Genomic DNA, 14,326 nt, shown 5'->3' on the forward strand with positions numbered 1-14,326 from the left:
CTACATGCATTATAGGCGGTTCCCAAACAGAATGGTAAAAGTTTATACTCCCCCACCACCAACAAGCATCAATCCATGGCTTGCTCAAAACAACGAGTGCCTCCAACTAACAACAGCCCTGGGGGAGTTTTGTTCAATTATTTTGATTTGCTTTGATCTTTTTTGATCATGGGACTGGGCATCCCGGATACCAGCCCTTTCTCGTGAATGAGGAGCGGAGTCCACTCCTCTTGAGAATAACCCACCTAGCATGGAAGATACAGACAGCCCTATTTGAAACATGAGCCGCTCGAGCATACAAAACATAATTTTATTTGAAGGTTTGGAGTTTGGCACATACAAATTTACTTCGAACGGCAGGTAGATACCGCATATAGGAAGGTATGGTGGACTCATATGGAACAACTTTTGGGTTTATGGAGTTTGGATGCACAAGCAGTATTCCCGCTTAGTATAGGTGAAGGCTAGCAAAAGACTGGGAAGCGACCAACTGAGAGAGCGACAACAGTCATGAACATGCATTAAAATTAATTTACACCAAGTACAAGCATGAGTAGGATATAATCTACCATGAACATAAATATCGTGAAGGATATGTTGATTTGTTTCAACTACATGCGTGAACATGTGCCAAGTCGAGTCACTCAATTTATTCAAAGGAGGATACCATCCCATCATACCACATCACAATCATTTTAATAGCATGTTGGCACGCAAGGTAACCATTATAACTCATAGCTAATTAAGCATGGCACAAGCAACTCTAATCTCTAAATGTCATTGCAAATATGTTTACTTCATAATAAGCTGAATCAGGAACGATGAACTCATCATATTTACAAAAACAAAAGAGGTCGAGTTCATACCAGCTTTTCTCATCTCAATCAGTCCATCATATATCGTCATTATTGCCTTTCACTTCCACGACCGAACGGTGTGTATAATAATAATAGTGCATGTGCATTGGACTAAGCTGGAATCTGCAAGCATTCAACTCAAGAGAAAAGACAAAGTAATATGGGCTCTAACTTAAATAAAAAATCATGCATATGAGAGCCACTAAACATTTTCAATATGGTCTTCTACTCTCGACCCCCAAAGGAAATAAAATAAAATAAAACTATTTACACGGGAAAGCTCCCAACAAGTAAAAGAAGAACGAGAAATCTTTTAGGGTTTTTTCATTTTAATTTCTACTACAAGCATGGAAATTAAACTAACTAATTTTTTGGTTTTTTCTTAAAGTTTAACAAACACACAAGAAGAAAGCTGGAAAAAGAAGATTAAACTAGCATGGATAATACAATGAAAGAGTATGAGCACCGACAACTAGAATAGTGTGTGAACATGAATGTAAAGTCGGCGAGAAATACGTACTCCCCCAAGCTTAGGCTTTTGGCCTAAGTTGGTCTAATGCCAAGGATAGCCTGGCTGATATCCGTAGTTATAACTGGGGTCGTACTGAGATGCAGTAGCAAATGCATCCTGCGCTGCGGCATGTTGGCGAGCCGCCTCCGCTCTCCCCTAGTGTTCATCTGCCTCCTCCCTGGTAACAACATATCTTCGTTTTGCCTGGTAATCAAAAAGGGAAGGAGTAGGGAGAGTAACATGGACAGCGCTACGTCTGTTAAAGATTAGTCGATATTGGAGGAATTGTTCGTTACTCAAAAGAAAACGATGTTTGACCATTGTCGGTGTCAAAACCGGCGGATCTCGGGTAGGGGGTCCCGAACTGTGCGTCTAGGCGGATGGTAACAGGAGACAAGGGACATGATGTTTTTACCCAGGTTTGGGCCCTTTCGATGGAGGTAAAACCCTACTCCTGGTTGATTAATATTGATGATATGGGTAGTACAAGAGTAGATCTACCACGAGATTGGAGTGGCTAAACCCTAGAATCTAGCCTATGGTATGATTGTTGTTCGTCCTACGGACTAAAACTCTCCGATTTATATAGACACCGGAGAGGGCTAGGGTTACACAGAGTCGGTTACAATGGGAGGAGATCTTCATATCGTATCTCCAAGCTTGCCTTCCACGCCAAGGAAAGTCCCATCCGGACACGGGACGGAGTCTTCAATCTTGTATCTTCATAGTCCAGGAGTCCGGCCAAAGGTCTTAGTCCGGCCATCCGGACACCCCCTAATCCAGGACTCCCTCACTAGCCCCTGAACCAGGCTTCAATGACGACGAGTCCGGCGCACAAGTTGTCTTCGGCATTGCAAGGCGGGTTCCTCCTCCGAATATTTCATAGAAGATGTTGAACACCAGGTTAGTGTCCGACTCTGCAAAATAAGTTCCACATTCCTTCATAGAGAGAATAATATTTGCATCAATTGGATCTGCTGACGTATTCCGTGGCGTGACATCATGCCACATCCAGGCTCTTTATTCATTTTATTGTTCCACCTCAGCGCATTTAGCGAGGCGGTTTCCCTGGCACGTCTTGTCAAAGCAGAGATCGTGTCCCCTTATTACGGGATTCTCATCAATACGGGTGTGGGTAACCCAACCGCGCCATTAACCGCGTCGCTTGGCGGATAAGCGAGTTTTATTAGGCCGGCGGGGAGCTCGTAGTTTTGGCCGCCCATATAAGGGGATAAGAGTCCGCCCTTTCCATTCACGCCCTCTTCCTCCTCTTCTTATCCGTCCCTGCGCGCTCGAGCTCCAGCGCCCAAGCCCGCACTTCCCACCTCAACCTTCTCCAACCATGTCAGGAGCGGGAGGTAGATGGATGGCCTCCTCCGTCACGGAGGGACAAATCAAAAACCTGAGGAAGGCCGGATACTTGTCTAACAACATCGTGCACCGTCTCCCAGATGCAGGGCAACTCATCCCCACCCCCAGGCCCCATGAGAGGGTTGTTTTTCTTCCCCATTTCCTCCGCGTACCGGGTTTTCCTCTTCACTCGTTCGTCCGGGGGCTCATGTTCTACTACGGCCTGGACTTCCACGACCTGGCCCCGAACTTCATCCTCAATATCTCGGCGTTTATTGTCGTGTGCGAGGCCTTCTTCCGCATCCAGCCCCACTTTGGCCTATGGCTGAAGATCTTCAGCGTCAAGCCGAAGGTCGTGCAAGGCCGACAGGCGGAATGCGGAGGCGCCATGGTGGGCAAGATAGCCAACGTCACCTGGCTCGAGGGTGCCTTCATGGAAACCATCAAAGGGTGGCAATCTGGGTGGTTTTATATTACCGAGCCGCGTGACCCTAAATGGGCAGCGGCCCCTGAATTTCGATCCGGCATCCCCACCCGGCTCACATCTTGGAAAGAGATGGGCCTATCGTGGGGCAATCTGGAAGAGGTGACCGGACTCCAAACCTACATCCGAGACCTAGTGGCCAAGAAGGTCAAACTTGTCAACGTGGTCCAGGTCATGCTCTTCCGCCGGATCCTCCCGTGTCAACGACGGGACTTCAATTTGTGGGAGTTTGACCCGTCCCGGCACCAGACTCTATCCCGGCTCTTCGAAACGAAGCACGAGGACGCCTGGAAGGTGCTTTTCAAAAGCTCCGAGGTCTCCCCTCCCGTCATCGAGGATCGCGGGTTCTACGCCAAACGTCAAGCCTCCGAAGTAAGCTTACCTTTAGCCCCTTACGGGATATCCGCATTTCATAGTGTGACCTTATGTGGGATCTAAACTCCCGTTCCTTTGACATGATTGGAAGAGGACATCCCGACAGTTTGACTGTCCGGCCCCTTTGCCCGAAGGCCCAGTAGACGCACACTTAGCGAAGCTACTAGTTCCGGCACCCCATGTGGTGCCGGAGAAGAAGGCCAAGGAGAAGGTCACGGGGACCCGAAAGAGTTCCTGGTGCCCGGTGTCATCGGATTTGCCCGACGGCTCCAACGCGCCCTCTGCCTCCGAAGATGAGGAGGAGGAGGAAGAAGATGCCTCTCCCCCTCCAACGGGGGGAGGAAAGAAGATAAAGGCCGCCCCAACTGGGGAAGCCGGAGGGTCCAAGAAGGGGAAGCCCCTTCTGCCGGACTATGCCCCCGACGCCGAAGACGGCGAGGAGGACTGGCCCTCCAGGGTCAAGCCCCTGGCAAAATCGTAAGTGTCCGGCTACCTGAATGACTTATTGCACTCCTATATTATTTGATAGCTTCTAACACCGAAGCTAATCATACAGTCCGCCCAGAGCTCAGCTTGGCGATTCGTCGAGCAGATCTCTGAATTCGTCGGATGTGAATAGCACTTCACTTCCGACGGCCTCCTCCCCTCTTCCTACAGATGGCGCGGAGGTGGAGTCCCGTAGGGGACAAAACCAGGAGGAGGTGGTCCTGGAAGTGCCACAAGGCGACCTTCCGGACTCCCAACCCAAAGGGGGTAAAACCCCCGAGGGATCTAAGTCCGGCCCTGGGCTGGACACTGCTCTGGAACCATCAGTGGTTCCAGAGCCCGACAGGAGGCGCCTTCACAAGAAGGGCAAGTCTGCGACATCGGCGACTTCCGTCCACCCGGAGGCGCCGGACAATTTGCTGGAGGCGCTCAACGGCGCCTCTATCAACGAAGAACACCGCACTGTTATGAGTGCGGTGATTCAGAAGGTTCAGTCCGCCAAGAGCGGGCTGATGGAAGCCTGCACAAGCCTGTTAACGGGCTTTGAGGTATGTGTTCAAAAACATATAAAAAAATGTTACCGCATAGACAATAGCCCCTGATGCTTAGTTCGGTGTTTGGAAAGAAAAGCCGAACTGAGGATCTTAAAAGATATACGCAGGAGTCTAATAGAAATGTGTCAATATGGGAATGTAGGCTGCGCTGCTGACCTCTGCCGCACTGACTGTGGAGGTCAATGCCTTGAAGGAAAGCCTCGAGCGGTCCGAGAGCGAGCTCGGCCGTGCCAAGAAGCAGCTCGAGGATAAAGAGGGTATGTAGCACCTCCTGAAAATGTATATAGAAATACTTGGTTGCATAATAATAACAGGACCAACGTTAATGTTGCAGGAGCCGCGACCGAGGTGGCGACCCTGAAAGAGGCGGTTTCGAGGGCCGAAAAGAGTGCGGCCTTGGAGCGCACCGAGCGAGAGAAGCAGGAGGCGCGGGTGACGGAGGTGCGGCAAGAGCTCCAGGCTCTCGTGGAAAAACACGAGAGTTTGGAGCGTGACTCGAAGACTCGAGACTCCGAGCTTGCCTTGGCTCTTGAGAGTGCCAAGGCCTCTAAGGCCGAAGCCCAGAAGACCCTTCAGGAGATCGAGGCGATGAAGAAGATAGCGGCGGGTAAGGCATTCTTTATGCAAAGCAAAAATATAAAAGTTAATTATCTGCTACTTACCCAAATCCGGAGCTCTCCAGGAGCGTTCGCCGATCTGCCCGTAGTGTGTCTGATGCCGCCGCATACTACCGAGCCGAAGAGGGGAGCTCGACGGAAAAAGTGTTCTGGTCTCAGTATGCTGAGGCCGGACATCCGGTGCCCCTGAGCGACCAACTGAAGCAGCTGGTTGAGCTCCATAAGGTGGCCGAACAGGCCATGAAGGGCCTTATAGCTCGGGTGTGGCCTGGAGAAGCCATGCCTGGGAGCTACTTCGGTCTGGTGCGGCGGCTGGTGGACGCGTGTCCGTGGATTGAGGTCGTCAAGCGCTTCGCTTGTATTGAAGGTGCCCGTCGGGCCCTTGCCCGTGCTAAGGTGCACTGGGGCAAGCTAGACGCGGAGAAGCTGTTGACGGACGCGCCACCGCCGGGCAAGGAGTATCGTACGCCCTAGATGTATTACAATGGTGTTCTGAAGGGTGCCCACCGCATAGTGGATGAGTGCTCCAAAGATGTAATTTTTGAGTAAACTCGCATTTGTTATCCTGTACGCTGAAGCTTTGTTCATATGCGTTAAGCAACGCTTGTTAATTTAAAATATTACCTTCTGTGCGGCCGTTTATCAAATCTGAGAGATGCAAGTCATCGGCTTCGACCCCCATGCCACGAGTGCTGGGGTGTTTGGGATAAACCTGAGCGCTCTTGTTCCCATTCTTGGGTCCATCTAGGGAGGTGTTCAGCACAGCGAACCAGGCCGTCGGACTTATAATGCTTTATCACTCTCACTTAGCCATAGAATTCTATAGTTTTAAATTTTGGCGAAGCCCCTAGTATTCGGAAGACCGAGTTCGGGGCGCTATCCACGCCTAGGCCGGATAAGTCCGGTTCCTCGCTTGAAGCGTCATAATTCTTTAAGGACTCGAAAAAACCTCGCGAACAGCGAACGGTCTCTGGCACTATCATGACAGTCAGTTTTAGCTTTCTCTACTGAGGTGTTAACCCAGCTCAACTAGGGCACAATCGCAGTAGTTCTCCCAGCGCTACCTTAGCCAACAATGCGGAACGTAAGGTAGCAAAACATGGGAGCCGGGCAAACCCAACTATTGACCAAAGACATGATTCGGAGCTGATGCATATAGTGCTATAAGTTTGGGGTGCCGCACTTGTTAGAGTGTTCGGTCTTCTCACACCACGTTATGGGGTGTTGTAAGCCCCTGGTGTATTATTCGTGCCAAAGTGTACGGTTGCATAGTGTCATGACTGAACATGTTTGCATATAAAAATAGATAAGTACAATAATAGGTAAGAGCTATGTATTGTTTATTAAAAAAGGGCTGCTGCGAAAGCAGAATGGTACAAAAAGTGCGGTAAGCAAGAGATGGGAGTATTTGACATATTCCCCTTCAGGGGCAAGCTGCAGGATTGTAAGAGAAACAAGTATTAAACTCGTTATAGAGACCACCTTGACTTTTGACGTAGCTTGCTTCCTCCCTGGCTATTGCATCGTTGGTTCGGCGATAGTATTGCTGGACAGGCCTTCCGAATAGTTGGGTCCTGAAAGTGTGTGAAAAAGGAAAACGGCGAAATAGGGAGCCCCCTAGTGCGGTTAAGCCGCATTCTGGGCGTGCCGTTGTTGTGCCCCTCCCCTTATGCCCATGGTATCTCTAAGGCGTAATTATGTACGCGTGGTACCAGCATTGCCGTTTGGCGGGGGCTGGGGTCGGGGCCGCACTGCTATGCTTGCTCGAAACGTGCCAACCGGATTTGTTGTAGGTTAGTTCGGGCTCGCTTGACGTTGTCCGGACGTTTGGCGCCTGGATTGGAGAACTGCCTTGAGAGGCTACTCTGTACTTCCGCCGCCAGGGCCGCCGTGTGCTCCTCCGTTCGGAGAGAGCGTTCTGTGTTTCCATTTACCGTGATGACTTCGCAAGGTCCTGGCATCTTGAGCTTGAGATATGCGTAGTGCGGCACCGCATTGAATTTTGCAAATGCAGTTCGTCCGAGCAGGGCGTGATAGCCGCTGCGGAATGGGACTATGTCGAAGATTAACTCCTCGCTCCGGAAGTTATCCGGTGATCCGAAGACCACCTCGAGTGTGACCGAGCCTGTACAGCTGGCTTCGACCCTTGGTATTACACCTTTGAAGGTTGTCTTTGTGGGTTTAATCCTTGAAGGATCGATGCCCATTTTTCGCACTGTGTCCTGGTAAAGCAGGTTCAGGCTACTGTCGCCATCCATTAGGACTCTGGTAAGGTGAAATCCGTCGATAATTGGGTCTAGGACCAGTGCGGCGAATCCACCGTGACGGATGCTGGTGGGATGGTCCCATCGATCGAAAGTGATCAGGCAGGAGGACCATGGGTTGAACTTTGGGGCGACTGGCTCCAGCACATAGACGTCCTTGAGAGCATGCTTCCGCTCCCTTTTGGGGATGTGGGTTGCGTATATCATATTCACCGTCCGGACTTGCGGGGGAAATCCCTTTTGTCCTTTGTTGTTCGGCGGCCGGGGCCCCTCCTCGTCATCGCTATGTAGCCCCTTGTCTCTGGTCTCGGCACTTATCTTGCCTGCCTGCTTGAACAGCCAACAATCCCTGTTGGTGTGATTGGCTGGCTGTTCGAGGGTGCCGTGTATCTGGCACGAGCGATCAAGTATCCAGTCTAAGCTGGATGGGCCCTGAGGGTTTCGTTTGAATGGCTTCTTCCGCTGACCCGGTTTAGAGCCTCTGAATCCGGCATTGACTGCCGTATCTTCAGTATTGTCACCGTTAATGCGGCCCTTATGGTTGTTGCGGCGTGACCTGCCGTTGTTATCCTTGTTATCCGAATTGCCGGGGCTCTTGCTTATGTTATTGCTACGAGCCAGCCAGCTGTCTTCTCCCGCGCAGAAGCAGGTCATGAGTGTCGTGGGAGCTGCCATAGACTTCGGCTTTTCCTGTCCTAGGTGCCGGGCAAGCCATTCGTCTCGGATGTTGTGCCTGAAGGCTGTGAGGGCCTCGGCGTCCGGACAATCAACTATTTGGTTTTTCTTTGTCAGGAACCGTGTCCAGAATTGTCTGGCCGATTCCTCTGGTTACTAGATTATGTGGCTTAGGTCATCGGCGTCTGGTGGTCGCACATACGTGCCCTGGAAGTTGTCAAGGAATGTGGATTCCAGGTCCTCCCAACAACTGATTGACTCTGCTGGCAGGCTATTAAGCCAATGTCGAGCTAGTCCTTTAAGCTTGAGCGGGAGGTATTTGATGGCGTGTAGATCATCGCCATGGCCATGTGGATGTGAAGGAGATAATCCTCGATCCATACCGCAGGATCTGTTGTGCCATCGTATGATTCGATGTTTACGGGTTTGAAGCCCTCGGGGATTTGATGATCCGTTACTTCGTCTGTGAAGCATAGTGGGTGTGCGGCGCCCCTGTACTAAGCTATATCGCGACGCAGCTCGGACGAGCTTGGTCTGTTGTATTCGGCCGGGCCATACTTATTATGTCCGGCGTGACGGCTAGCGTCATGTGAAGCGGGGCGCCCATGCGATCCGTAGATCGATCTTGTTTGCCTTGCCTTATTTTCCAATATGTCTCGCAGGTCTGTTGCGTCTCCCCGTACTCTGGTATGTTTTGAGCGGTGTCGGGGTGCGGCTTGGGTCGAGGGCCCGAAGGCCTCTCTATCGCGGCCACGGGGTGGCCGATCGGGCGCATCGTACGTTGGTGATGTAGGTTTAGTTGCTTCCTCCTCAAGTTGGGGAAGCAGCCTGCGCTTCGGGTAGCTCTTGGATGGGCGTTCTAGTTTATACTCTTCGGCCGCCAGGACTTCGGTCCATCTGTCGGCTAGCAAGTCTTGGTCAGCTCTAAGCTGTTGCTGTTTCTTCTTGAGGCTGCTTGCAGTGGCTACGAGTCTGCGTTCGAAACGCTCTTGCTCGACGGGATCCTCTGGCACGACGAATTCATCATCGTCGAGGCTTGCCTCGTCTTCGGAGGGAGGCATGTAATTGTCGTCCTCATCCTCTTTGTCGGCCGCTCTCTCACGGGGGCTGGCTCCTTTGATCTCCTGCACTGAATCCTGCTGGAGGGGGTTGTCTTCGGCACTGTCCGGCGTATTGTTATCTCCGGTGCCGGAATCTCCGTTTTTGCTTTGGCGGGACTTAGAGTTGCGCCGCTGACGTCGGCGCTTGGGTTGCTTCTTGGAGGGGTCATCCTCCGTTTTCTCCTCGCCATCCGCCTCTTAAGGGGTGTCCACCATGTATATGTCATATGACGCGGTGGCTTTCCAGTTCCCTATAGGCACTGGTTCTTGACGTCTCCTTCATCGGCGTCCATGCCATCGATGTCTTCGGAGTCGAAGTCGAGCATGTCAGTTAAATCGTTGACAGTGGCTACATAGTGGGTGGTGGGTGGGCTACAAGTTTCTTCGTCGTCCGCGTCCCAACCGTGTTGGCCATAGTCCGGCCAGGGCTCTCCTGACAAAGAGAGAGACTTTAACGAATTCAGGATGTTGCCGAAAGGTGAGTGCTGAAAGACATCTGTGGCGGTGAACTCCATGACCGGAGCCCAATCGGGCTTAACCGGGAGAGGTGCGGGATTTACGGAGTCCGGATCAGAGTCCGACACCTCGGAGTCACGGGCCTTGCGAGGGACTAGGCTGGTATCCGGCTCTATCGCCATAGAGATTGCAGTTTCCGGGGTGGCGTCTAACCGTCCGTCCCTGACTGGCGTAGTGGGCTCCGAGCTAATGGTCGGAGCGGACACCGGAGCGACGCTCTGGGCGTTGTCCGATGACAGAGCTAAATCGTGCCCATCATGACAGTGCGGTGTGCCCGGTTGTGGCTCGAATCCGTCGAAGATCAAGTCCCCGCGGATGTCGGCCGTGTAGTCCAAGCTTCCAAACCTGACCTGATGGCCAGGGGCGTAGCTCTCGATCTGCTCCAGATGGCCGAACGAGTCAGCCCGCAGTGCGAAGCCGCCGAATACGAAGATCTGTCCGGGGAGAAAAGTCTCATCCCGGACCGCATCGCGATTGACGAGCGAAGAAGCCATCGGGCCTAAAAGGCGACGACACAGAGGAACTCTCAATGAAAGCACCAATGTCGGTGTCAAAACCGGCGGATCTCGGGTAGGGGGTCCCTAACTGTGCGTCTAGGCGGATGGTAACAGGAGACAAGGGACATAATGTTTTTACCCAGGTTCGGGCCCTCTCGATGGAGGTAAAACCCTACTCCTGCTTGATTAATATTGATGATATGGGTAGTACAAGAGTAGATCTACCACGAGATCGGAGTGGCTAAACCCTAGAATCTAGCCTATGGTATGATTGTTGTTCGTCCTACGGACTAAAACTCTCCGGTTTATATAGACAACGGAGAGGGCTAGGGTTACACAGAGTCGGTTACAATGGGAGGAGATCTTCATATCGTATCGCCAAGCTTGCCTTCCACGCCAAGGAAAGTCCCATCCGTACACGGGACGGAGTCTTCAATCTTGTATCTTCATAGTCCAGGAGTCTGGCCAAAGGTCTTAGTCCGGCCATCCGGACACCCCCTAATCCAGGACTCCCTCAACCATCGTGTCATAATCTAAATAAGCAGGAAGCAACTCCATATCCCCCTCTCGTGGGGCTATACCAAGATAATTAGCAACACGGGTCGCATAAATCCCTCCAAATAAATCTTCAGACATACCATTATTATGCAACCTACGTGCAACTATTGCCCCCAAGTTGTAATCTCTATTACCTAACACAGCACTCTTGAGGACACAAAGATCAGGGACACACATGTGACATGCTTCATCTTTACCGTTAATGCATCTACCAATGAAGAGAGCAAAATAATGTATAGGAGGAAAATGAATGCTCCATATGGTAGCTTGTGCTATATCCCTAGATTCTCCCACAGTAATACTAGCAAGAAGGTCTTTATATTCAGATCTGTGGGGGTCATTAACATTGCCCCACTGCGGGAGTTTGCAAGCGGTTGTAAAATCTTCTAAGTCCATGGTATAAGATCTATCATAAATATCAAACAGGACACTCTGAGAATTACGCGAAGATTTATATTTAAACCTTCTTATGAATGAATCGGTCAATTGATAGTACTGAGGACACTTATCTTGTAAGAAGTCCTTAAGATCGGCATTACGCACATATGCGTCAAAATCATCCTTTGATGCCTGCTTTGACCATAAACTCGTCTAATGGCCACTCACAAGCTCGCACTTTGGCATCCCTTGGTGGTTCTTTATCTTGCTCACGCATAGCACGCCGGGGTCCTTTCTTTGTTGAGGAACCACCTTAGTACATTCTCCTGGACATAATTCTTTTTCTGAAAAATTTCTGAAATTTTAGTAACTTCAAAATAAAAGTGAATAAAACTAAGCAAGATTGGTAGCAACTACTCCTACAAGTGCCTAGAGCCTATATCATGCATTAGAATTACTTGGGACCTCATAAATTCAACATGCAAGCTCAAGAATAGGGTCACCTATGTAGCAAAAATTTGCAATGAATAAAGCACTAGAACAAAAACTAATTGGACCAATGGAGGAGTCACATACCAAGCAACAATCTCCCAAAGTAGTTTTGTGAATGGAGCTTTGAGCAAGGAGATCGAAAATCGCAGGAAAATGAGCTAGAACTCGTGCTTGAGATGGATGGGGATTTTTTTGGGAAGAAGATGGAGTGTGTGGGTGCAGGAATAAGTGGAGGGGGGCCACCGTGGGCCCACGAGATAGGGGGGCACGCCCAGGGGATGTGGGCGCGCCCTCCATATCCTCGTGGCCAGGTGCTTGCCCCCCTGTAGTGTTTTTAGCGCCTAAAAATCCTCAAATATTCCATTAAAACATACTAAATTTGCAGGGCATTTGGAGCACTTTTATTTTCAGGATATTTTTTTATTGCACGGATAATTTAGAAAACAGATAGATAATACTATTTTTGCTTTATTTATTCTAAATAACAGAAAGTAAAAAGAGGGTACAGAAGGTTGTGCCTTCTAGTTTCACCCATCTCATAATCATCAAAATGAATCCACTAACAAGGTTGATCAGTCTTGTTAACAAACTCTTCCGAATAACACGGAACCGGAGAAATTTCGAATAACACTAGCTTACCTCAACGGGGATATGAACATCCCCAACAGTAAGAATATCATACTTTTTCTTGATAGTAGGAAGAGGAAACTCAAAAGCTCCAATAATGATAGTTGGAATTTTTCCAATAGAATTGATGCTATGAACTTGAGGTTGTTTCCTCGAAAAGTGTACCGTATGCTCATTACCATTAACATGAAAAGTGACATTGCCTTTGTTGCAATCAATAACAGCCCCTGCAGTATTCAAAAAGGGTCTACCAAGGATAATCGACATACTATCGTCCTCGGGAATGTCAAGAATAACAAAGTCCGTTAAGATAATGACATTTGCAACCACAACAGGCACATCCTCACAAATACCGACAAGTATAGCAGTTGATTTGTCAGCCATTTGCAAAGATATTTCAGTAGGTGTCAACTTATTCAATTCAAGTCTACGATATAAAGAGAGAGGCATAACACTAACACCGGCTCCAAGATCACATAAAGCAGTTTTAACATAATTTCTTTTAATGGAGCATGGTATAGTTGGTACCCCTGGGTCTCCAAGTTTCTTTGGTATTACACCCTTAAAAGTATAATTAGCAAGCATGGTGGAAATTTTAGCTTCCAGTATCTTTCTTTCATTTGTAATGATATCCTTCATATACTTAGCATAGGGATTTAGTTTAAGCATACCGGTTAAGCGCATACGTAAGAAGATGGGTCTAATCATTTCGGCAAAGCGCTTGAAATCCTCATCATCCTTTGTCTTGGATGGTTTAGGAGGAAAGGGCATGGGTCTCTGAACCCATGGTTCTCTTTCTCTACCGTGCTTCCTAGCAACAAAGTCTCTCTTATCACAACGTTGATTGTTTGATTGTCGGTTATCAAGATCAACAACAGGTTCAATCTCTACTTCATTATTTCTGCTAGGTTGAGCATCAACATGAACATTATCGTTAACATTATAACTAGGTTCATGTTCATCACCTGATTGTGTTTCAGCATCAGAAATAGAAATATCATTGGGATTCTTAGGTGTGTCTACAACAGGTTCACTAGAAGCATGCAAAGTCCTATCATTTTTCTTCTTCTTCTTCTTAGAAGAACTAGGTGCCTCTAAATTATTTCTCTGAGAATCCTGCTCGATTCTCTTAGGGTGGCCTTCAGGATACAAAGGTTCCTGACTCATTCTACCAGTTCTAGTAGCCACTCTAACAGCAAAGGCATGTTTATTATCTAATTCATCGAGCTAATCACTTTGAGCTTTAAGTACTTGCTCAGCTTGAGTGGTAACCATAGAAGCATATTTGCTAATGAGTTTAAGTTCACCTTTAACTCTAGCCATATAATCACTCAAGCGTCCTATTTCAAAAGCATTATTCTTAAATTCTCTACCAACATAAGCATTAAAGCTTTCTTGTCTATCCATAAAGTCATCAAATTCGTCTAAGCATGGGCTATGAAATTTAGTAGACGGAATTTCAACTTTATCATATCTATAGAGAGAATTTACCTTTACTACCTATGTCGGATTATCAAGACAATGTGTTTCTTCAACAGGCGGTATATTAAGACCATGTATTTCTTCAATAGGAGGTAAATTCTTAACATCTTCAGCTTTAATACCTTTTTCTTTCATTGATTTCTTCGCCTCTTGCATAGCTTCAGGACTTAGAAATAGAACACCCCTCTTCTTCGGAGTAGGTTTAGGAATAGGCTTAGGAGTTGGCTCAATTGGCTCAGGAAGAGTCCAATTATTTTCATTAGTCGACATATTATTCAATAGTAATTCAGCTTGGTCAACTGTTCTTTCCCTGAAAACACAACCAGCACAACTATCCAAGTAGTCCTTGGAAGCATCGGTTAGTCCAATATAAAAGATATCAAGTATTTCATTTTTCTTAAGAGGATGATCAGGCAAAGCATTAAGTAATCGGAGAATCCTCCCCCAAGCTTGTGGGAGGCTCTCTTCTTTGATTCGCACAAAATTATATATTTCCCGTAAGG

This window comes from Triticum dicoccoides, chromosome 4B (genome assembly GCF_002162155.2).
Source record: "Triticum dicoccoides isolate Atlit2015 ecotype Zavitan chromosome 4B, WEW_v2.0, whole genome shotgun sequence".
In the NCBI taxonomy this organism is placed as follows: domain Eukaryota; kingdom Viridiplantae; phylum Streptophyta; class Magnoliopsida; order Poales; family Poaceae; genus Triticum; species Triticum dicoccoides.